The 23,501-nt window shown below is 44.7% G+C and overlaps 1 long non-coding RNA gene across 2 annotated transcripts in view; it reads right to left on the reverse strand.

The window, feature by feature from the left end:
* Nucleotides 1-4,388: 4,388 nt before the first annotated feature.
* LOC140896875 (uncharacterized) overlaps nt 4,389-23,501 on the reverse strand; it is a 41,990-nt gene continuing 22,877 nt past the window's right edge. Inside the window, exon 3 of one of the 2 annotated variants that reach the window (XR_012154630.1) lies at nt 4,389-4,593. This is a non-coding gene — a long non-coding RNA (uncharacterized lncRNA). Of the gene's footprint in view, nt 4,594-5,637; nt 6,221-23,501 lie in introns of those variants that run through there. The other variant, XR_012154629.1, reaches the window with a different exon arrangement.

Raw genomic sequence — 23,501 nt, forward strand, 5'->3', positions numbered from 1 at the left:
AAACAAGTTATTAGGTAGAAGAATGGCTGTCAGAAGTGAAGAAACAACTCTTTGGAGAGGGGGTATTACTGTTTTAGTTAAACTATCAGGAGCCATTTAGATTGCCATGTGTGTATCTGGTGACTGAAAAGTGAAATTGACTGAGCCAGGTCACCATAGGAAAATGTAATTTGGAATCTTAGCTACATTAAATGCAGAATTAAATCTCTAGTAATCAAGGCAGGTAGATTGATTTTGTAGTTGACAAATATGTAACAGCTTCCTTTATACTGACACTGAATGAACAATCAAATCCTCTTTGTCCTCCATTTTCAAGCCAACTAAAACTTCCCCCTGCACCTGAATGCCCCAATAAAATCCCTTGATCCCCTAAACTCTATTTCTGAAAATGCATTCAACATTCATTAAGCTACGGTCACCAGGCTTTACAAGGATATCATCACCCTAGTGTCTACATGGCTGGATTCAAAGCAAAAATATTTCCTCAAGTTTTGGGTACAAATACACCATCATTCCAGGCAGCATCACTGTCCCAACTTTAAAAGCTGAGACAGGAGAATGCCTTGCCAGTTGGCTGTGCGCTAGGGGTATCCAGTAGCGAAAAGCCTGAACAAAGGTGTGTTTTACAACACTGTCTGAATGTGGCCAGCTTCAGGTTTAGAAATATTCTTGGTAGGAGCTAACTCAACAGGGTGGGGGGAGATTAGATTTGTTTTTTGTTTTTTAAATCAAACAAGCCAGAGTTTTTTCTCACCTCAGCCTCTATGGTGGCATAACATGCATACATTTATCACACATACAGTTCTGGAAGCTCGTTTTGAAAGTATATGCTCCTCAGTTACAGAGAATAGGGATTCTTCCTGGATGATGGAGGTCGAGATTTTGGCTTAAAGCGTGTTGTTTATGTGAAAGTGATTAATGTTTGACAATACACAATTCACAGCAAGCCACTAATTGACCACAGTGTGATTCAGTTTCAGGCCTGCATTCTCTGAATTAAAACATCATTAAACAAAATAAAAGATTTGGAAAGCAAATGCCTTGGTGACCAACCTCCCACTAGGGAGAAGGCTGGTGCTTAGGTTGCAGACAGCAGCATTTTCAATGCTCTTACAGCTACATTGTGCTTGTGTGATAGCAATGAACTGACGTAGGCCTTTACCTGGGCTTAGAGGAAACAGCACCATGGGCTACTACTGCATTCTGTATACTACTACTCAGCCTGGGGGGCGGACTGTCAAAACTCATTTTTCAAGTAAATGGTCTCTAGTTGGGAAAATCAGTGACTGGTGAGGAAGTGACTCCACAATGCAGTCAGTGAGGATTTCCAGCAACGGGGAGACAAGTCAGGGATTGCTCCATTGAGGGGAACCCCTTCCCCCCTCTCCCCCCTGAAAATAAATACTTTGTAAACAGCTAGAGCTAGATCCAGCACAGCTTAGGGATGCAGAACCCAGGAGGGGCCATGGCTTATGCCATTTGTCCTTTTCATCTTCAGGTTTCTGGGCTGGTCCAGGGGCCGGTGCAGTTCCCAGCACAAGTGGAGCATTTGTCAAACATGTAACAGCTTCCCACTGCTACCAGTGTGCTTCACTGCAAGTCAGAAAAGCTGGAGTACAAAATATTCTGGCTGCTCCCATTCCTATTCTTGGATGCCCCCAGCTGGTGACTGCATGGGAATGGTGCAGGGCTATCTATACCTGCCTTGTGCCACTCCATATGCCAGGCGTTATTCCCCAGGGACCAGTCAAGCCAAGTCTGAGACCTCTTTACTGTGAGATCACAGTACTCAGATGTTATTTACCTGTGACTCTTCCTTTAAGATTTAGTGGATCACTCTTGTAGTTTGTCTGACAGACACTAATACTGTTTGTTCAAACTGCGGATTAAACTACTGTTCTGATCTAGTCTAGGTTCTTATCTCTTAGGCTCATCTCCCCGGGATCTGTATTTCCATGCTTTGACAAGGTGCCTGGACACCTGTACTGAGAAATCAAGCCTGCCTTTTTTAGTTATATAAACAACACATGTATTTAAGCACGTATCAGTCACACAGTATAATGTAGAACTGAGAGCAGTAACTAGAATCCATTTAATTTTTATAGGCAAGAGCCTCAAGGCCAGGCTTGCCCTCAATTGGATGCCAAGTTTTTCTGTGCCAGTCTCAGACAGAGACAGGACTACCTCAGTCAGCTTCTCCTGAGGAATAAATCATTAAAGGACAATCACAAGCAGACCCCAGAGTGGGAGTTCCAGTCTAGGCTAATTGAAATCTAGTTATTCCCCTACATGTTATTTTAGTGGTTGTTGTTGTAAAGAGATCTGACACCATCAGGCTTTGAAGGTGATCAGAGATCAAAGCTTGCAGAAAGACTTTGTTTGCTATGTGTTTGCCGGACCTGAACTTTACTGGCATGAGTTCTGTCTTTTCATGTGGCTGACTGACTGACTGCATATACAGACACACAACAGCAGAGGTGTAACAAAAGGCAAATGAGATATGGCAGATGCTTAGGTAGCACCTGATCAGCAAGGTTGGGAGAAAATAGGCCTTTAAGAGGAGAAATGAGCCAAGACACAGAATCCAGATCTGGATTTCTAGACTCCATGTGTTGAGATATTGGGTGGCAGAGAGTGTGTGTGTAATTACTAGTGACCAGTGACTTCACTTTCCTCTCAGGTAAAAGGTAAATAGAACTTGTGTCAGATTTCCCTTTGTTGTGCCTGGTTCAGTTCATTGAATGTTTGACCCTGAAAGGGGGAAATACCCAATATGTGATGCTGCAGCTTTATTATATTATATATTTAGGGCTCTCAAGCAATTTAAAAAAATAATCGCGATTAGTCACACTGTTAAACAAGAATAGAATACCATTTATTTAAATATTTTTGGATGTTTTCTACATGTTCAAATATATTGATTTCAGTTACAACACAGAATACAAAGTGTACAGTGCTCACTTTATATTTATTTTTCATTACAAATATTTGCACTGTAAAAAAGAAATTGTATATTTCCATTCACCTAATACAAGTACTGTAGTTAGTTGAACTTACAAATGTAGAATTATGTACTACAAAAAAAACTGCATTCAAAAATAAAACAATGTAAAACTTTAGAACCTACAAGTCCACTCAGTCCCACTTCAGCCAATCGCTCAGACAAACAAGCATTATCTGAAGGAGATAATGCTGCCCACTTCTTGTTTACAATGTCACCTGAAAGTGAGAACAGGCATTTGTGTGGCACTGTTGTAGCCAGCAACATAAGATATTTATGTGCCAGATGCGCTAAAGATTCATATGTCCCTTCATGCTTCAACCACCATTCCAGAAGACATGAGTCCATGCTGACGATGGGTTCTACTTGATAACAATCCAAACCAGTGTGGACTGACGCATGTTCATTTTCATCATCTGAGTCAGATGCCACCAGCAGAAAGTTGATTTTCTTTTTTGGTAGTTTGGGTTCTGTAGTTTCCGCATCAGACTGTTGTGCTTTTAAGACATCTGAAAGCATTCTGCACACCTCGTCCCTCTCAGATTTTGAAAGTCACTTCAGATTCTTAAACCTTGGGTCGAGTGCTGTATCTAGCCTTAGAAATCTCACATTGGTACCTTCTTTGTGTTTTGTCAAATCTGCTGTGAAAGTGTTCTTAAAATGAGTATGTGCTGGGTCATCATCTAAGATGGCTATAACATGAAATATATGGAAGGTAAAACAGAACAGGAGACATACAATTCTCCCCCAAGGAGTTCAGTCACAAATTTAATTAGTGCATTTTTTTTAAACGAGCATTATCAGCCTTATCGCATTATCCTCTGGAATGGTGGCCAAAGCATGAAGGGGCATATGAATGTTTAGCATATCTGGCACGTAAATACTTTGCAATGCCAGCTACAAAAGTGCCGTGCGAACTCTCTTCTCACTTTCAGGTGACATTGTAAATAAGAAGCAGTCAGCAGTATCTCCTATAAATGTAAACAAACGTGTTTGTCTTAGCAATTGGCTGAACAAGAAGTAGGACTGAGTGGACTTGTAGGCTCTAAAGTTTTACATTGTTTTGTTTTTGAGTGCAGTTACGTAACAAAACAATCTACATTTGTAAGTTACACTTTCACAATAAAGAGATTGCACTACAGTACTTGTATGAGGTTAATTGAAAAATCTATTTATTTTGTTTATCATTTTTACAGTGCAAATATTTGTAATAAAAATAGTATAAAGTGAGCACTGTACACTTTGTATTCTGTGTTGTAATAGAAATATTTGAAAATGTAGAAGACACCATTTATTTAAATATTTTTGGGCTATTCTATTCATTTTTTTAATCGCGCGATTCATTTTTTTTAATCGCTTGACAGCCCTGATATATATATACACACACACATACACACAGAAGACAGGTGCAAACTTTGTTGAAATAACTCTGGACCAGCTTTCCCATTCTTGATTCTCAAATACCTTCCCATCCAGGGCTTGTGTCTCAAATGCTTTGTTCTCCGTTAGGTGATTTCCTGCACTGGAGTTCAAGTGTATGTGTCAATTTCTTCCGAGAGCAGTTTCCTTTCTGCCTGCTATGTGCCCCCAGGCTGCAAGAACAAGGCATATGAAAGACAGCAAAGTTCTTATATACTCAAAGAAAAATTCTGGCAGGCAGGTTTATCCAGCTTGCTGTTGTGTTATACAGGTCAGACCAGACTTCTGAGGTTGGTTTTTATGAACTGTGTACTTTCCATAGCAAACATCTCATCATGTCAGACATTCATCAGGCTGCCATATGACCCACAGCAGGTTCTTTAGCTCTGATAACTTCAATACAAAGTACTTATACAATTCCCATTTCAATGCACATTTCTCTTCCTGTCAGCCCACTGACTTAAAGATCTGCCATGCAGGACAAGCACTGATACCCAGCTCTGGAATAAAGAGATGAAATAATTGCAGTGTGGATTTCAATGTTTCTCACATGGTTTAAAGGAATGTGTTAAATCACAGGTGGGCCTGAGTTGCAGAATTCATAGCTGGGCCTGTGCCTTCTCAGAGCTTGGGGGAATTTGGTTCTAATACTTGGTTCTGTGCATTACAGAGATAAGGGACAGCAGTAAAGATTGGGTCTGGAGACAATCTGAACTTTTTCAGCTCTGGGGGGTTTGGGTTCAGCCCATTAAGAGCAGAAGAGGCCATTTGTAAAATCCCAAAGTGGGCTCAAACAGCCCCAGAGCCCACGGCTGCTCACATCCAAGGTCTTGGGTCAGGCCCTGAACCAAAGTGCGATTAATGTCCCTTATAACAGGATTGCTATTTTAGGGTCTGCTCTCTACAGATGTCACCCTATTTTGAGGGCCTTTATGTGTTTCCTGAATTTGTCATAATTGATTGCCGTGGAAGGAGAGGGATGATAGATTGGACTTCAGTGGCTACTAGGTGCGGAGTACCTGAACCTCCAATTTACAGCATTGGGCCCTATATCCTGCAGCCGTCTTCTCTGCTACCTGCTGCTGATCCAATGCAAAAAGCATTAGTGAAACTATTGGTGTCAGGATAGGGCAAACGTCGTCGCAGAGTACATGTTCAACAAGAATAGAGATTATCTCCCCCCACCCACCCACCCACCCTCAACAGCAGCCTTCTAAGATTGCACCTGTTCCTGCTGCCCCAGGGAAGCAGAGCATGGGAGGGCTTTTCTCTCCTTTCGTAAGTGCAGCCATTATTTCATGTAAAAGTGCTTACCCGAAAACAGAAACGCCACCACCTGGGTAATTTTATAACGATCCAGGTCTTAAATTATTAAAAAGTGATACTCAGTAGCACAGCTAGAGTTAAGGATGGGCTATTATTCTCATGACAAGAGACTTGTCTTAGGGCTTTCAAACTTTGCCTCAAATTTTTGCTACAGGTAAAAGTGGAGCTTGTTTGTTCTTTTGCCTTGAATGTTGTAACTAGTCAAACAGCAGCTTTTTTGCACTCCCATTGCTGGAAGGAAAGAAAAATACCGGCACCAGGATAATTGCTTGCCTAATGTGTTTGCTCGGAGACCGAAAGGAAGTGATGCAAGCCGTCGTTTCCTCTGATGACAGCCTCTGGCTGGGAACTAAACAGTCTGAGAGCAGTTGTACAGCTCTGAGGTCTAGAGGGCTCAGGAAAGTTCTCCAAATTTGCAGATGAAACAGTATTGTTTATTCCCATTAGCTGTTTTCCTCTTCTGTTTTTCTTGATCTGTGTGGAGGGGGGTGAAGTAAGGGGGTGTTAATGTGACATTTTGATGTTTTATGTTGTCTTTTCTGGTGTGATACATATAGGTGATTTAAAGTATCAGAAACAAAAACACAAATTGAATAAGATCAGCCACAATAGGAAAGCATGAGGGGCAGCATTTCACAGGGGAGTAACTGTGCCCTTACAGTCAGATCCCACTATCTGGGACTTCTCCAGCCCAGAGCACGCTGCAGTGTACTGGGAGAGGAAGAGTGTTGCCAAGAGGGCTTGGAGTTTTGGCTGTTTGAGGCTGCTGGGCAGTCCCAAGATGGCATATGCCCCAAGGGCTGTTCAGCTTATGCCAGAGGGCAGTCAGGCCCATATCATCCAAGCCCAGAATTCAGGACATGCCAAGGTAGGATAATGTCACCCCCCAATCTATACAACATGGAACAAATATCTGCAGGAGCATGAGGAAGTCAGGAATATGCCATGTTTGCCCAGAACAAATGTTTCACAGAAAGGCTTTTACCTGCCATAAGAATAACCCTAGGCCAGGGAGGCCCTACCAGCCTCAACCATAGGCCTTGGCAGAGGAATCTTATTGGCTGTAGTCCAAACACTTGACCTCCAAACCCTCCTACCCCTACCCTAACAACAAACCTTAGAGCCCAACCAGCCTGCAACCTGAGTACTAGGCCAGGAAGTGTCACCAGCTGCAATCATAGAATATCAGAGTTGGAAGAAGGGATCTCAGGAGGTCATCTAGTCCAACCCCCTGCTCAAAGCAGGACCAATCCCCAATTTTTGCCCCAGATCCCTAAATGGCCCCCTCAAGGATTGAACTCACAACCCTGGGTTTAGCAGGCTGATGCTCAAACCACTGAGCTATCTCTCCCCTCCTCCTTCTCCTCCTAACTCTGAGCCAAGAAGCCCTCCAGGTCCCAACCCTAACCAAGATCAGATTCATCTGCCTGCTCCCATGTCCCCATCTGTCAACATAAGGAAAATAACATTGACTCATCTCCTAACATTACTAATAAAGCAGATATTTGAACCGCTCTGCATAAGAGCTAAGTATTGTTCCTATGCAGCTGAATACCATAGATTTTGTTTCTGTATAATTTCATATAACACTTTGCACTAGCTCTGGTTCCCCTCTTCTGCCCCCCACCCTCCCACAGTCCTGGAACTATTCTACCAAAGATGGACCTTAATTTCCTTATTTCTATAATTGTCCTTCCCCTGATGTCATCAGCCTGCAGTTGTGCTTGAAATATAAAGATTAAGGAGAACGGAAATGCAATTTCTTTTAAAAAATGACTTCATTTTCAACCAGCAGCAACAAAAATTACGTGAAGATCAAAGGGAAAGGACACTGTACTTTGGAACAATTTAAAAAGAAAATTGACAGTTGATGCACTATTCCACAATGTAAAATATTGCTGTACCATGGTACAGCTCCCCCCATCTGTGCCAGAGTAATGGTGGATAATATTAGTCTAGCAAAACCTAGCTGAATGCCTGGGTAAAGTTAGATCGAAGGCTTTCGCAAACAGCCCCCCAATGCACGTAATTGATCTTACATCTAAAGCATTTATTGAAAAATAGACTATGCTTTTTAAATCTAATCAACTATTAAGGATTCCGGTCTCCTCAGTCCATAAGTTCTTAGCATTTTTTTTTTTTAAGGCTAGGTAAATAAACAAAGCTCCCATTATAACTTGCTTAATGATTATTCTGGACACGCTGACAAAATCCTAGATGCGAAGCAAAGCAGAATTTTGTTATTTTGCTGTGGCTGTTCTTTAATGCCAATACATCACAATTTGGTGCACAATGCTAAGTTCATTCACATAATCAAGGTATTGTCCATTATCTGGACATAGCTGCGATATACATGTGCTGCAGAGATTAGCCCACTTCAAAGCGGTCCCTAAGGACTTCCTTTACCTTTACCTGCTTTTATGTACCCGTTCCTTTTCTGTTACAGATGCAGAAGTGTTTCTATCTGCTGAGCAGCAATGCAGAGTACCCATCTATGGGGATTTACTGGCATCAAGATTTCACTTGTTCAGAATGGTAACAAATAGCAAAATACCATGAAACTAGAAAACCAAGACTAGGAGAGTGCAGCTCACACATGGGCATAAATCAGTTCATTGTAGTTCTTTTATTCCTGTTGGATTCTCTGAGGACAAGGTGTCCAGATCCTAGACAGTCTGTGAAGTCTACAAGCTTCATTTTATTTTCATGGTATTTCCAATACCACTGAGTGCCATTAAAGCTCACAAGAGCAAAGGATTTATAGTCCCATCTTGGGCCCGACAGACGAGGAGGGCCTCGGGGAAGTCTCTTACTCTCTGCCAAAGCACATCTCCAGCACAAATTGCTGACCTATCCCAGGCCTGGGCCCCTCCTCAACCCACAGGGTTACTCAGGCCAAACAGAGCAGCATTTTTGTGCTATTCAGTCCTGTGGACTAAGATGAGTCTATCTCCTTCATGTCACTTGTGACACAAGCACAGCTTGGGGCTCCAGCAGGTGGTGGGAGACTTGGAGAGTTCAATCTCCAGTTGTCTGCTGGATCTAGTGAAGAATCTCTGCACCTGGTCATCCACAGCTGAACTACACTTAAGAGGAGTGGAACTGGCAGCCAACCTAAGCGTTAGAGCGAGGTTGTTTATCCTGCCTAAGAGGTGTGTACCTTGGAGGCTGGCTCTGGGGAGGAGCTTTGGGCAGGGTGGCAGATACTTGTTCCGGATAGGCCTAGGCACTGCTGTATATTTTGCAGTGTTTTGAAAAGTGCTCCCTCCCCCCAAGGTCCCTGAGGCACAGTGGAGCTGGCATAGTGCCATCCTCGAATGAGCCCTGCTGCTGTTTTGGATGCTGGTGGCAGAATTTCGGGACTGCCTGCTTTTGCATCTCCCTACCTGCCAAGGGGAAGAGGGGGCAGCAGAGTCCTGGGGTAACACAAAGCAGTGGGAAAGATATCCTTAGTGGCAGCTAGGAATGCTGCTGCTTTAGGGGATTCTCCAGTTGGTGTAAAGATAATGTAGCCAGTGTGATGCCACTCACAGTTGGCACAGCCAAACACTCTGATAATGGCCCCGCTCTCACCTGTGCTGGGGAGGCTAATCTGGCCCCAGTTTGCAGGGAATGAAAAGCTGATGTTAAAAGCTATTTTTTATCACTCCCTTGGTTGCTGTAGTGAACGGCGCTCAGCTGGACCCAAGACTCCATGTAACTACAGGTCTGAATCTCAGCAGGATCAGCTCAATCTTTCATCACCAATCAGCTCAGTTTAATGTGTGGGGCTTTTTTAGATGAAGCCTTTACATCAGAGATTCTGAGTTGCTAATGTTCATATGCAGTAAGCATGGGACTTCTTAGAAGAGAAGGGTTTCTCCATGTCCTTGTCCCCCCACATCCCCACCCCAAAAAAACAACCCCCCCGAGTGTTGTGCAGACATTCGCAATCGTGAATGTCCATTTGCCCATACAATTACTGTGGCTGTACATTTCATACTTACAAGGTAAGGTATGGTAAGGTAACTCCCTTCCCTTCATGTGCCAATATATATTTATGCCTGTATCTGCAATTTTCACCTCATGCATCTGAAGAAGTGGGTTTTTTACCCACGAAAGTTTATGCCCACATAAATCGGTTAGTCTTTAAAAGTGCCATCGGACTCCTCGTTGTTTTTGTGGATAACAAAACAAAAACTAACACGGCTACCCCTCTGAAACATTTAAGTGTTACAAATTAAATATTTTCCCCAACTCCATGCTAATTCAATGCACAACAGCAGATAATTACAGCTGAGCAATTACAGGCACAATCCTCTCTCTCTCTCTCTCTCTCTGTTGTTCCTTATCCCCATTTTTCACCTGCAAGAGGCTTGCCGTGAGTCTCTGACATGGGATGACCCTAAGAGTAAACACAATGAAAAATGCCACCAAAGAGATGCTTCAAGCACGTCCCATGAAACCTTTATCAAAGAAACAATGCCATAAGCACCAGGCCATGAGGAATTTTCATATTCACTGCGGAGGCTCCTGAATGACTGCAGTGCTACAGCAGGGTCAAGGGAGTCAGTTTAATCTAGCTAACGCTATTAAAATTAATTTCATTTTTTTAATCTCCCTCATGCTGCTTGAATGAAAATGGAACATTCTGTCTTCTTTCAAACAGAGTCAGTGACTGGTTGAACTTTTTCAAATTCTTGCCTCTCCGCGTGGCAACTATGGCTTTTGTTGAACTAAACTCCCACACCAGTTTCATTCTTTTTCACGTTCTGCCTTAGCCTTTGGAGTAGACTGCATTAGGACTGTCAAACACAGTTGCGATATTTGACTCCGGGGTGCCAGCATTTCAAGGGTGCAAGAAGCAATCCCTATATCGATAAAGGGATCACAAAGCATTTTGTAAATCTCCGTTGACAAGTGCTACTGAAAGAGCCAGTGGGTGACCTGCTCCGTTGATCATAGGGATAGAGCCAGAATCTCCTCTGTTCTTATTCCACTAAATCACAAGGGTGGACTTGAGCCATGTTTTCCAAAAGTGGCCACTGATTTTGGGGCCTTATCTTTAGACATCGTGGGTCGGATCTGCAGAAATGCTAAGCGCTCAGAATGCCAGTGGAAGTCAATGGGAGCTCTGCACCTGTGAAAGTTAGGCCAAACATATCACGTTGGATACCCAAAAGCTGAGGCACTCAAAAATCAGTAGCCACTGTTGGAAGCATTGATTCTAACCTGTGTCCACACCGCCCCCCACAGCAAAACTAATGATACCCACCTCAAAAGGATGCTCCCAGAATTATACAGTTTAGATCGAATTTTCAATAAAAGGTGCACTTTTACACAGCTAATTTGGATATACAAATTTCCCTGAGCAAGTGCGTGCATACACACCCTGACTTAGGTGTGCAAATTCCCCTGATGTGCATGCACAAGGCAAATGTGTGCAAAGGGATGAGCACACTTTCGTATGTGAAAACCTGCTCCTGACTTAGGGTGTGCACTTTGGAACGATTAGAGTACGGTAAAACAGCAAAGCAATATTATTAAGTCTTAAATAACATTTCGTAGATTATCACAGCTCCGTGTCCTCAACCTGTCTGCATACACAAGAGGGAGCTGAAATTGCCAGTCTTGGGCATTGGAAATATTAGCTCTTCAAAGCTCTCTCCATAATTCATTACTAGCAACCACAATTATAGATGTTATTTCAAATAACCTCTCGGAACAGATCCTGCTGCCTCCAGCAGCCTGTCACTCTGCCTGTTTGCAGAGTGACAGCTTGTAAATTGATTCAGACAATTCAGCTTGTACCTGAACAAACAAAATTAGTCTTGATGCTCTGCATTTCCTATTATGTTACACTGTGGTGTGGGACAATGGTGAACACAGTACAACACAAAGTGGGGAAAATGTCATCTAATATTGCAGATAGAGGCCTTCTAAAGAAGCCATATGCTTTATCAACTTAAAAATTATACCAAAGCAAAGGGAAATTTAGAAGAGGAGTCAAGAGAGGAGAATATTTACAGCTGACATTTGAAATCAAATGGAGGGCAAAATTCATAGATGCTCTGCATGGTGGCAAAAGCTGCACAGTGGTAAGTGGGTGGAGAAGATAAAGCTGCAGCAGGAACAGAATACATAAAGGTTTATTGTCTGAAAGTAGCCTTCTAACCCCCTGGTAGCCGCTTTTCCTGCTACAACCCCCATCCTTTCCACATCCTCAGCATGTGGATCATCCACAAGCCAAGCTGTAACTCATATCATTTGCTTCACGGCTAAATTTTACCTAGAGAATTCATATAAAGATGTGAATTACAAGGAGACTTTTCCGGGTAATAAGAGCAGAAAGGAGAAGTGGCAGGACTCTGTGGAGACACCAAGAGGCAGCAGATGCTAGATCCTGCACCCACTGAAGTCAATAGCAAAGCTCTCATTGACCTCAGTGGCATGGGATCTGGGCCTAGATAAGCAGAGGGAGCAAGGAGGGCAGTGAAGATACCAGGGTTATGAGGTCGGCTGGAGTAGGTCAATGCAGGGCTTTAGAAGCCAAGGAGGGCAGCTGGTTCCCTGCATTGTCTGCGATAGGCAGGAACTGACAAACTTCATTTAGCTAGAGACATACACATGCTGCATTCAGAAGGTTTGTTCGTTCTTTCATCTCCTCTTACACTCTTGGTAGTGGTCTCCTTCTAGAGCTCTCCAGCCATCATTGTTAGAAGAATGGGATGAATTCAGGGGAAGGGAAGTATGTCATCTGAGGTCACCAACCTCTGACTTGTCCTGCTTTCACCTAGGCCTATTCACGACCAATGTCTTCACACTCAGTCCCATGTCCTACAGCACTGGGGCACACGCCTACGCCAAGGAGCATGGCTTGGGCATTAAAGCCTCCATAGGTAGTAACCCAAGTATTCTGTCCCTCCTGGAGCTCCAGCGATTCTGTCCTACAACAGCCCTTCATTTCTCAGTCTTCTAGAGAGCCACCAAAGCTTGTCTTGGGAAAGGGGAAGCAGCAGCCTGCTGGTCTCATCACTACCTTCTAGCCTACTCCCCCATTCCTGTACAGCCTGCTCATGGCAGGGCCATTCCCATGCCAGGGAAGAATGGCTGGGGTTTTTTGCAAGCCATATTTCCCGTTTATTATTCCCTCACAAAAAGGTTTTTAACCATCTGTGAAATATCACATGTGATCTGGAGACCAGGGCAAGCCTGCTTCCCTCCCCATAGGGCCACTCTGGGTGTGCTTCCCAGGTTTGGCTCAGAACCTGCAGCAGCCACTATTTGTTATTGTTTATCTTTTTAATGACATGTTTCACGTGGCAATATTCTAAGGGCCACCCAGCAGACAGTGACTCCCTGCCTCCCCTGGCTCTCATCAGTGCTGCAGCAACAGCAAAACCTGCATTTTCATAATTGCCAAATGGGACTTTGAAGGCTGCCCTGGAGCCAGGAGATACTGATATCAAGCCAGAGAATTGGAAAAAAGCAATCAAGAAGCAGGTCTTCGACTGATTCCAACCCAGGCTATTCTCGTCTATTTCCCAAGTGACTTATCAAGCCAAAGGAATTCTTTACCAGCCTGACACTGATCCAGCCTTCATTAGTTGATGCAGCCAATGTAAATTGTGCACCTGAGTTTTGTGTCTGTATGATATTAATTCCAAGCCTGCCCTTGTCTCATGTGTCCTGTGGAAGAAAGGAAAGAAGAACAAAAGAGACAAGTGGGGAATTATTTCCAAACTCACCATTCACTACTAATAGGCAATGTTCCACACAGCGCTGTCAAAGCTGAGACATAAGTGAAATGACAAAATAAGCGGAACTTGTTTATCATGGCCACAATCTTTACAATAGGTGACTGGCATCACTGACGACTGGCCTGTATCTGCTGGGATGTTGGGATAGGATACTGCACATCCTCATTGTCTGCTGAGAGTACAGGTAAGGATGATGACCCTCTTGCATTTCAGCTAAAAGTAACCTTAAAGCTCTTTACTTTGGTTACCAATGGCTGGACAAACTGGCCCAATCTTGTTCCCATTCAGTTTCCCTTGAGCTCAATGGCAGCAGGATCAGGCCCTATACCTATAATAACTGCTTTATCTGCCATGGAATAACTCCATACATTTTAATATTTGCATTCGCTGCCTTCACCTTGCCTACTGCATCAAATCATTGGGCCAGGGAGAAAGTGGCATGCAGACTGTGAGAGAGTCTCCTTTCCTTTTTAATGGAAGGGACGGGTTCCACTGGAAAATGCCTTTGCTCTCCTAGGATTTGTGTGTCATTCAGTCCCTTCATCACACTACAGATTCAAACAGTCTCTTTTCAGAAAACAATGCTGCCCCATGACCGGTCATTCGGGGGAAGAAGGAAAACAACAGGCCTAGGGCTGCTTATCTCCAGACCACCCCCATCCTGGCCAAGGGAGAAGGACGTCAGCAGTCACTTCCAAACCCAGATCCCCAACATGACAGCATAGCTTACTGTGGCCTGGCCAGTGGGCTAGCAGATTTCCTCCATTTTGGTAGCCAAACTGTGTGGGCTGGTTGAGATACTGAATGTTTGCAAAGCAGTTGGACTGACAGGTTACCAAGCACAGCAAATGTCTTTTTAGGCCTTGTCTGCAGCACTCAGATTTCAGCCACCAGCATAGCTGCTCCAGAGCAAGCCTCTAGCATAGACTGAGTAACGTGAATTTTACACCAGCGTAAGAATCAGCTGCCTCCTGAGCATCCCCTCGCAGCCAGAGATCATGTGGCAACACCTTGCTTCTGTTTCCACCTAGGGGCCCCTTATTGCACACAGGCTTCTCTCTGGGTTACCATCACCCCGGCCTGGGGCTGGCTTAATAACAGAAATTCTGCCTCTTCGTATCCGCACAATCAGTTAATGAAATCTAGGCCAAGGGTGCAGCATGTCAGTGGAGCATTAACTCCAAGCCAGATTATCAAAAGAGCTCAGTCTGTGGGGCCCAGGAGTCTTAAAGACTCTGGGTGAGAGGGAAGGTAGAGTCCTTCTAGGAAGATCTGGAGCGGGGGGGGGGGGGGGAGGGGGGGGATTCTTAGTATGAAAAACAATGCCATTGCATGCTAGCTGATGCTTCTGATAAACACCCTTTTTACCTTCAGCATGCATGTTATTTAAGAGCCAGGGAGCATCCAGAAAGGGAGCTGACCCTCCTCTCCACCGCGCCCCACACATGGTACTTGCCCCTCCCCCAGACAGGTGCACTCCAATCCAAACACAAGTAAATCAGAGGTGGCCTGTGCAGTGTCTAGAGAAAGAGGAATTTGGTTGCTCTTTACAGCAGCATCCACTGCTGGCTGGCAGTGAGATAACAGGACTATCATTACTTCATAGCAAGCAGGGGATGTGTTGTTCCCAGTGGAAGGAGGGCTTCTAGGAAACCAGAAGAAAGCATCCATCAGCATGGACTAAAATATTCAGTAAATTGTGCTGGCTTTGCCTGCATTGAGCTGAGGTTTCCAACTGCCTGTCTGCATCTTGTCACCAGGTCCTTGTTATTTCCTCTCTAGCACGCTTTTGTAGCTAGAAACCTGGCACTCTCTGTATTAGTCTCTGCACCATGCCATAAACATCAAAGGAAAGTCTGAGTAGATGAGGAATCAAAGATCATGACACAGAGCAATAGCTAATAGAAAAGAATCCATTAGCCGGGCAGAGGCTCAATGAAATCATTATCCATCTGTCTTTATTAGATAGATCTAAAGGCAGCTTTGTATGGTCATTAGCTGGTTGAGAAAGGCACTTGTTTAGAGAAGCTAGCAGGCAGGAAAATCCTTGGTTGGCCAGGGTTTGGTTTTTAAGCTAAATGGATTCAGACGACAGAAGAAAACAAGGAGCTGTTCATGTTCCATGCAAGGAAGGGAAAGTGACTTGATTACAGTCCCACACACAGTACAAGCAGGTTTGCCTTCTGAGAAGGGATGCAAGGCATGAAGCCAGGATCACAAAGCGAATCACTTAGAGGTGGAAGAGATATGGAATTCAATGGAATCAACAGGGATTGAAATAATAGACATTTTAATGCTACATAGGAGTTTTTTCTCATAGTAGAAATTTGCTTTGCCAAGGAACCATAAGCGTGCATTGACTGTCATTTTCCAAAGAGCCCACGTCAGCTGACTTGGGCTCGGGCTATGCCTGCAGGGCTATAAAATGGCAGTGTAGATGTTCAGGCTCAAGCTGGAACCAGGGTTCTGGGAACCTCCCCTCTCAGAGCCCCGAAGCCCAAGCTACAGTCTGAACATCTACACTGCCATTCTATAGCCCCACAGCCCGAGCCCAAGTCAGCTGACATGGGCCAGCCAGCTGCTGCTGCTGCATTGCAGCGTAGACATACCAAGAACAATCAGTCAGGGAAGTCCTATTGAGCTGCATGGCAACTCGGAGCTCCTGCAGCTATTTGACAATTACATCAAGCAGCCTCTTTAGTGACTACCATCTTACATGCATGCTGGTTCAGAAAATAGGAAACCTGTATCTAACCTCTGGAATTATAAGACACACGTCTTATAAAAGATCTTGGCTGCAGTCCAGGGACTAAAGCCCACAGCACTACTCCGGGGGGCAGGGGTGGGTGGAAAGGCAGCTGTAACAGCAGCACCAGGGTTGTCCAGTGTCAGGGAGCACTCACAACCTCTATTTTCCTTCCGTTCCCTTTCTATCAGGACAGCGGATTCAGAGTTTGTTGGTATTTTGCCCTCCCCCTCGGAGGCAAGACAAATAATTCTTCAGCACTCCCCCAACAGCAACAGGCCTTTCCCCCCTCAGTCCAGGGGTTTCCACACCACCTCCCTCATTGCACTAAAGGGACCGGTACCCTAAATTGTGGGCAGCAGTCTACTCTAAACCAGGATTACCCCAGCTTTATTCTCTCTTTTGGCTACTTCCTACAGTGCCTGTCACTAACCAGGGGTTCTCCCCTAGCACCTGCCTATACAACCGCTTCCCCAGGCTCCTTTGATAGAACCCCTCTAGGCCCCCTTCCCAGGCCTGCTTTCACACAGTTCTTCCTAGGCTCTGTCAGCAAGGAGACAGCACCAGTCCACCCCCAGACCATGGCTCCTGTAAGGGCTTCCAGTAAACAGCTTCACCTTCTCCCGATAGCTCTTACCCCATGAGAACATGCTTTCTTTTATTCCCTGGCTAGCCTGTCTTTCAGTCACATGCTGTGAAAGGTTGGGAGGGACCCAAGCACAGCTCCGAGTTGGGGCTCTTGGGGACTCCAGGCTCATCTTACCCTCCGACAGTAACATTAAGCCAGTTTAAGACTCCTAATTCAACCAGACTTGGGCTCTGTCAGCATCCAGCTCCAGGGGGAGCACAAGTTAACAGTGGGTGAAATCTTTAAGTCTATGCAGAGAGTTTAGCCTGTGATCGGAGTAAGGACTTCAAGATTTAGACCAACGTGCCAGCAGACTCCTAGACGTCACCCACACATCACATGCCCCGGTAGCAGCTTACCCCCATAGTGGAATTTGAAAGGTAGGTTATTGTCCATTCCTGAAATGGTTTCAGAGCCACCACTCTCAGAGAGAGTCCAAACTAGGGCTGGGTCCATGACGCATCAGTTAACCCCTTCCTGGCTGCAGTAAAGATCGAAGCCTATTCCTAGCGTAAGTACTCGGCTCGAGGGTATAGCTAGAGCTAGCAGGGGGTTCAAACTCCTCCCCCCACCAAGCTAGGTAAGTTGTCAGAGGTTCACTCACGGGGGGGGGGGGCGGGGGCAGTGACCATCTCATAGCTGGGCACAGCATAGCAGCCCCTCTGTCTGTCAGGCACAGCTCAGGCCACTCAGCCATCTTTTATTTCTTGGCCCTCAGCCCTCCAGGCAGGTTGCTTGGAGTCACACCCCTTCCAGGTGAACAGGAAAGGAAAACAAAAAGCCTGAAGTTCGCTGCCCTGACACCAGGTCTTTGCTCTCAGTCCGGCCACAATAGTCCTTGCTTCTTTGCTCTCAAGGTTTGCACACACACACCCCACAAGGGGAGGGGCAGTAGGAAACCCAGACCCATGTTTCCCTCTGGGATCCAGCCCAAGGCCCTTGAACCAGATAGCTAGGGTCCATTTCTTACACTCCCTCACTGATTCTCTGGGCAGCTTCTAACTTTGGCCTATTGGCAGGCACCTCTTGCAGAAGTCCATTCTCTAGTCCTCTCTCCCTGGAGGTTCAGTTCTCCATGCAGCTTTCTCAGCCCTTTTAGCAGAGAGTTTGCTCAGTTGGAGTTATAGCCTTTTATCCAAGCTGTGGTTGATCTGTCAGTTAGTCACAGCTGAGGAGGTAACTGGCTGGTCTAATAACCCCTTCCTGGTTGCCACAGTGTGGGGTCTATATCCTGGGTAGCAGGGAAACCATCTCCTGAGCTAGCTTGCTTGCTTTCTCACCTAGAGAGCTCTGCAATCCCTTTGGTGCTCCCTGCTGCTCTTTTGTAGGAGGCTCAAGTGATCCTTCCCAGGTATGCCTGTTTTGTGCCTGTATAGTATGGGCTGGCCTCAGGCACTTCAAGGGGTAAGTCACCCTGTTCAAATGTTCACAGAAATGAACTGAATTGACAGCCCTGGAGACTTCAGTCTTTTGTTTATCTACAGAATAGGTGGCAACGCAGGCTTCTGTACACCACCCTGACTCTGCACCGCATTCCTGATCTGCAGAGACCATCTCTGTGTGTATGAAGAAAGCAGCTCTGTTTCCATGTTCATTCAATCCTTGCTCTTTCTACTGTGACTGCCAGCAAGGATGGTGGATTTTGCAATGTAGATAGCTGTCCACGAGGAACTGAATAGATTCTCATCAACTTGTTTCACATAGACCTCTAGATTGTTGGCATATTGCTCCTCTATTTCCATCTCAAATTCAACCTGTAAAGCAAGTGCCTCATGGTCCTCTCATATGGTATACACTGGGATAGGTCAATAGAGTTGCACCACTGTATGTGAGATGAGAATTTGGTCCACAGATTTGATTGGCAGCAATAAATTAATCTGAGTTAAATTTTCATATGTATAAGAGATACATGAGTAAATGTAGCAAATAATATGTTTAATTAGTTCAGGAAGTCCTTTAAATATTTTATGAGGCTACAGATGAGCTCTCTGCTCCGGGGCCTCTATGGTATCAGAACCAGCAGGAAGGTGGGGAGGTGACATTTGCAATATTTCTCCCATACGTACTTTCTACTGGTACTAAAGAAAACTTCCAATTACATATATGGGAGTTAAACTGCAGCCCCCTAACTGTTGAGTGACATTGGATTTTGTGAGCTTTGTATTAAACATTGAGGGACAGATTCTGCTCCTGCTTTCAGCAGTGTCAATCCCGAGTAACTCCACTGACATCAGCATGAGAGCAAAATCTTCTGAGCTCAGAATCTATTTATTCCTGCTAAAACTCCCCTATTTAGCCTCTAACCCACATAGCTTAGCCTCACTTGGAGTACCAGAAATCTATCCTGGCTTTGCTTTTTTAAATGGATCCTAAGTGAAATAACTGGTGTAACTAGAAACTGTTTAAATAGAAATGGGAAGTTTGCTCCCTCGGCATGGTTACCTGAATCTGGCATCGTTTTCAGGAGCAGGAAGTGGCCACTATGCTTTGTTATTCAGCCTTGCCTTCCCTTTTTGAGAACATTGTTGGGCTTAGCGGCTGACACAAAATCCTTCCAAATTGATGGCTACACAGAGGATATTATTGTTACTGTTGTTATGCTCTAAACTGTGTGTTTCAAAATGCAGAGCTGATCTGGCCTTGACTAGTGCCACCACTAGCAAAAGATACTGTTCAGTATATCCCCATAACAAACCATCCCACATCCTAGCACATCCTGTCCTGTGGAGTTTGCCTGCTCCAGAGATTTTGAACAGCATATTTTGCAGCATATTAATAACAGCGCACTTTGTTCGCAAGAAACAAGAAATGTGACCCTACCTGAAGACAAGTTGATTTGTAATTTTAAAGTTTTAGTTTCCAAAAGGCATAATCCCAAGCCCACTGACATCAAAGGAAAGATTCCCACTGGACTTCAATGGGCTTTAGATTGGGCCCAAACACAAACAATCTTTCTGTGCCAAATGGTACATTTCTTGACATTTTTTTGTGTCCAGATTTTTCAGGTTACAGCCAAAACTAGGATCAGGTTTTTTTTTATCTCTGTGGCCTTCACCATCATTTTCTACAGCCACACCCTACACCTCAACTTCTTCCGGTGTGGCTGCTCAGTGTATCTACTGCAGCTGTAGGAATCCTCCCATTGGAATTCAACTCATACACACTAGTCTGTTGGGGATGGAGAAGTTTATGTGTCCTCAACTCTTTGCTTCTTCATAGCTCAGATCTCCCCAGCTGTCTCTTCTTCAAAACATAATCACCATCACCTGATCCTTCTTCCTATGAAACTACCTGGCTGCTATGACACAGAGTTCTATAATTGCATGTCCTGAAATGCGCATGCTGGATTTCCAGGTACGATTACTGCAAGGATTCATACAGACGTGGTAATGGCTTGTGAATGGTTTACATATACAGGCAGTTATGGAAATCTGGACCAGGCTTTGGGCCACTCGGTGGTCAGCCCTGGCCACAGAAAAAAGACTCTGAAAAGGAAGACAACAGCATGGGTTTGATCCCCCTGCATCTGAGGGTATGTAAAGGCCTTGCAAGTAATGGAAGACTCAAGCCTTGTGACATTTAATTCTAGACTTGGCAAAACACTAGGAAATAGGGTAAGTGATAAACTTGCAATAAGAGGGGGATGGATGAATAATAATACCATATGCACTTACATAAGAATTTCCATTGGTAGATCTCAAAGCGCTTTACAAAGAAAGCTAAGTAGCATTAGCTCCACTGCACACAAAGGAAACTGAGGCACAGAGCAGTGAAGTGACTTGCCTACGTTCAGTTCAGTGGCAGACCTGAGAATGGAACCCAGAGCTTCTGGGCCAATGCTGTATGCACTGGACCATACTGCCTGGCTTGCCACTGCTACACCTCTATGACTAAATCAGCAGGCCTCATTAGACAGTCAGTCCCGGTTTGAAGGTGTTAAAAATACCACTGATGTGCCAGGATAGGAGACCATGTCCTGGCCTGGGTATCGATATTCCTGATTAGGCGTACATAGGTTATACCACTGTGTGGTGCTGCATGTTACATCTGCGCCTCTGGGTGAGGTGCTGGTTGGATGCATACAGGTAAGTGCTATTCTTAGATTCACAACATGAGACATCATAATTTTGAATACCCAACCCACAGAGAAGTTTGTTGTATTTCATGAAGGGCTGCTCTTGTCATTGCCACTTTTGTCAAGTGCTAACCTTACTGTAGAGAGTACCTTGGAACTTGGCAAGGAAAAAACACATTCTGAAGCTAATAGAAGTTGTTCTGACACCTGGCTGAAGCAGAGAACGAAGCGTGTCCAATGGCTGATTTCATTGCGTTCCATCAGTGTTTGGATTGTCATACTGTTTCCCTTACAATTTTTCAATCCTAATCAATCTTCAAAGCGCCGTGCTCAGCAGCCATCTTTTAAAAAGGGAGAGACATTCAAGAAGAGACATTTCTCTGGAAAAGGCTGTAACATAAAGGGAGATCTTCCACTAGCATTTCCTCCTGTTGCATCCTATTCTCTGATGCTATATTTAAAAGACCCTTTTTTCACACTTTGATTCTCTGTTTGTGCAGGAGCAGAAGCACAATGACCTGGCAAAGCCGCAACTATAGGGTTCCTCTTAGCTTCTCATTCTGCTGTAGCTCTGGGGGTGCTTGACCTATTCCAGTCACACGTGCTTCTTAGCATGTGGCTGATAGCTTGTTCAGATGGCTGCCAAGATATCTGAATTTCTTAGAACCAAACAAATTCAGACAACGATGAAGGGCAAAATAGCTCGTTGTTTGAAAAAGGAAGAAAAACAGGATGAGATTCATAAGTATGTGTGCAGGTGTAGTTTGAACTTCCACCACTAGCAAAAGAAGCACAAATGTTTTCTTGTAACCATGTCTTGCTTTAAAGTTTGCTTCACGCACACCCCGTCTTCTCAGGAGACAGATAAGGAACAGTAAAACTACCGCTCACTGATCGCAAGGGGAACCCCTCTCTTTTGTTTTGAGCAGAGATGGCTCTGCTCTAAACAAAATGTGCTTTGTGGCTTACCGTCCATGTGGTTTACACTCAGGGCCCAATCCTGCACACCGTTAATCACCTGAGTAGTACCATAGCAGCAGGGTACTCTTCAAATGAGCAAGGGTTTGCAGGATCAGACTCGAGGTTAGAGGCAGGGAAGACACTCATCAAGGAGAGTGACTCCAAGAACATCTTAATAGGCCTTTGAAAGTACCATTGATGCTAACACCCCTTGATGATTCTCATGTGCATTATATTGGTTTCAGGATGTTGTACAGGGCTCCAAGCACATCAGCAAGTGCTCGCTGTATAAATGCAATTATTATTATTATTGGACCAAATCCCACTTCCTGTGCGCAGCCCAAATAACAAGGCTATACACACAGGGGAGTTCTGCTGGGCAGTCCAGAATCTTGCCTTCCCCAAGCTATAGAGCTGCAGCAGGGTTGTACGGACATTGCTACGGCAGCCTCAGGGCTGCCATAGCCTCTAAAGCTACTGAGCTGGCAGGACCATCCCTTCCCCTGCCCTATTGCACAGAAGGGGAAAGGTTGGCTGGTGGATCCACTTAGTCACGGACCCACTCTCCACACCCTACTCCTTCCCCATCAGCCAATGGCTCTGTGTGCTAGGGTGCGTGGGCTCTCCCATGGAGCCCAGCTCTGTAGCAGGCAAGGGGGTCGCCCTCCCAGCAAAGACATCGGAGATCCTCCTCCCACACAACCGAACGACTGCATTTTCCCTACCTCTTCAGCAGTCTATGTCTATGGCGGAGGGAGGGTTTCCACTGGTTGTTATAATGATCACGGCCTTCACCATGCATTTTCTAGAGGACTGCTTCAACTTTAAATAATGGCAACAAGTCTCTCCCACTCTGAACTGGGGCACACTTTCACTAATTAAATGTGGCCCATTGTTTTGGTTTTGGCGACTCATAACTGCCAGATATTGAGTTTGATTGGCTGTGATCCCATGCTTGTTTGTAACAAGCCAAACACCATAAAACTGGAATCAGTTTTTAAACTGGCAACAAAATTTAGTTCTATGAACATTTATCAACAGATGAATTTAGAGTGGCAGGCGGTGCTCAAATGAAGTCAATATCATGCCCCTTACTTGCTTCAAACACACTTCCTCCTGCTTAATAAATCAGCAAGCCAACGTGTAAACTCACTAATGAAAGGAATGCTGACAGCTGTTCAGAGAGAACTGCTTTACTTTTACCTGTACTAATTTGGAGCAGCTGCCTTTTTAGAGCCTTGTTCAGTTTATGTACTGCTCTGTGTTCCGTTACTGCAGGAGTAGGAGGAGTTTCAATCTCTCTTTGAAGGTCTCTCCCATTTATTCATTCATGAAGGGGGAAAGGACACCACCACTAGCGGCTGGACTATACTCGTCTACACATTTACTGCTATAAATTGGTTAGTCTCTAAGGTGCCACAAGTACTCCTTTTCTTTTTGCTATAACTGTGTTAGGTTTCAGAGTAGCAGCCGTGTTAATCTGTATTTGCAAAAAGAAAAGGAGGACTTGTGGCACCTTAGAGACTAACCAATTTATTTGAGCATAAGCTTTCGTGAGCTACAGCTCACTTCATCGGATGCATCCAATGAAGTTAGCTGTAGGTCAT

This window comes from Lepidochelys kempii, chromosome 13 (assembly GCF_965140265.1).
Source record: "Lepidochelys kempii isolate rLepKem1 chromosome 13, rLepKem1.hap2, whole genome shotgun sequence".
NCBI classification, from domain to species: Eukaryota; Metazoa; Chordata; order Testudines; family Cheloniidae; genus Lepidochelys; species Lepidochelys kempii.